The sequence below is a fragment of the Salvelinus alpinus genome, chromosome 19 (genome assembly GCF_045679555.1).
Source record: "Salvelinus alpinus chromosome 19, SLU_Salpinus.1, whole genome shotgun sequence".
NCBI classification, from domain to species: domain Eukaryota; kingdom Metazoa; phylum Chordata; class Actinopteri; order Salmoniformes; family Salmonidae; genus Salvelinus; species Salvelinus alpinus.
In genome coordinates this window covers 36787056-36789343 of record NC_092104.1, presented here as the reverse complement: position 1 = coordinate 36789343, position 2288 = coordinate 36787056, and positions in this window count along the sequence as shown.

Sequence of the window (2288 nt, the reverse complement as noted above, 5' to 3'; positions counted from 1 at the left end):
ACCCTGGATAGACTCCACAGACACATCACCACAGGCGTCCACCATTGCCTCCAGGAGGTTTTGCTGTGCGTAGGGGTTGCGGTCATACACTCTCCACTGCCATGCTGAGAAAGATTCCTCAGTCGGATCCAGAAATTGGGAATATGCTGGCAAAAAATGAATGGTGAACCTGGGGTGGTCATTGAACCAGACGCGAACCAGAGCAGCCCGATGGAAACTCATGTTAACCCGAAATGACAACATATTGGGCTTGCTCTGGTTGCCCTGGCTCCCCTTCCTGTTGAAGAATGTTATTGTGCAGCTGATCTAGAAATTGAAGGAGTTGTGTTGTGTTGTATGGACCCACTTTGACATGGCGGTGGAGGACACCACGATTGCTGATGGCTGCACATGGGGTGATGTTGCCACTCCTCTGGCCAGGAACTTGTATGATGGCACGGTGACCAATGATGTTGCGCCCCCTTTTGCGCCTTTTTGTTAGAAGATGAAGATGTACTCCTGTGGGTCAGCCATGGCATCCAGCTCAAAGATTCTCTACAGAAGTTTAAAAAAATTAAAAAAAATAAATCTTCTGAACGATCTAGTCAATGGTGGAAATACTGATGCTGTCAATTCCTTGGAAGACTACCTGGTCTTCAACTGTTTGGGTTTGAATTTCCCTCAAACGGATGGCATTACTGGCAATCACCATATTCACCAGGACAGTCTCCTGCTCAGCTGTGAGAAGTCTCTGCCTACCTCCAATAGATGGCCGCCTCTCAGTTCAGCAAAAATGTATTTCTCCATTACTGACCTATGGTAATCCATTACTGTGGTAAAAACTACACTGAGAACAAAGTGGAGATTCAGTCTATACGCACTACAGCATTACATGTATCACAGTAACAACAAGGCAAATGATCTGTTTTCGCATGATGAACTAGGGTGGCACGGATTTCATCTGAGATTACTTGTCTTTGTTGTTGTCTTCGTCGTCCTCTTCCTCTCTGTTGTCTTGCAACATCAGCATTGTTAGGATCCATTGTTCCAAAGCACACGGACATGCCTCTAGGCCCTATTTATTGATCCTGCAATTCTAATTGATGTGTTACAAATTTTGAGGCTTAGTGTTTGCACCTGGAGAACGGTGTGATGTAGGTTGTGATGACTTGAGTTAACTATATTGAGAGCATGTGCTGGCTGAATGAATATATAATGCAATAAATGATTTATTTAGCCACGTTTGTGTAAGGTTTTGCAGAAAGAGTTTTGAATGTTGAAACATGCGTGGAAACAAGTGAATAGTGTTTACGGTTATGGGAAATGTGTGTGTGTTTTTGGGAATGACGTAAGGGTATGGGTTTGGGTTTTTGTGCTACAGGAACCAGTTTTTGTGTTTAAGCAATCGAGAAAAACTGTAAGCCCTCACTGTTGGAAAAAAGCAATTCAACAAATGCTTTTAATTGCTAATCACCCTGAATCGTACAGCATTCAGAATAAACGCATAAACAACTAAAGTGGAATCCTTAAACCTGATAACAATACTATTTCTCTGAGAAAAAGTTAAATAAGTTAAATAAGAGAACAACAAAACCCATTTGACTACAGCCAGGTGAAGACTGTCAATGCCAATTCTCTGCATGACTGCTTTTCTCAGAGCGTTGGCAAGCTTGTCTACACACTGACATATCATGAACACACTATGACTCTGTTCATATTGAGCAAGATGTTCCCAGTCACAACCAAGTCCAGTCATCTTCTTCAAACAACATCAACAAACCAAACACACAAACACAATAATGCAAACAACAAGAAAAGTAACCCTGGGTAGAGAAAGACGAGGAACTGAAGAAATAAAGAAACAGTTTCAATCATCCTCATCACCCCTTCAGCCCAATCTGGAGCCCTCTTCAGAGCAGCCTGCTTTACAACAGAGAAAGCTTGCTCCTTAGCTCTGGTCTAGGATCTACTTTCACTCGTCCAATCAAAAGCTCAACCACTATTATCTCAAACCAATGCTCGGGTGCTTTTCTTCATATGTCTTTAACCAGCTTCCTTCCTCCTACAGCGCTGGCTCACATACATCAGAGCCCAATTAGGCTCTGATTGCTGTGACATCACCACTCCCTGCTGTTACAACCAACAGAGGGTGAGAGAGTGCTGGGAAACTGTGTGTCTGTGTGTGTGCGAGCGTGTGTGTGTGCGTGCGTGATTGAGAGAGAGGTGTGTGGTGTATGTGTAGTCAGAGCTTGTATCTCATACTTGTGGATGTCTTTGTGCCAAGGGGAGGAGACAGGGGAGGGCTTGTG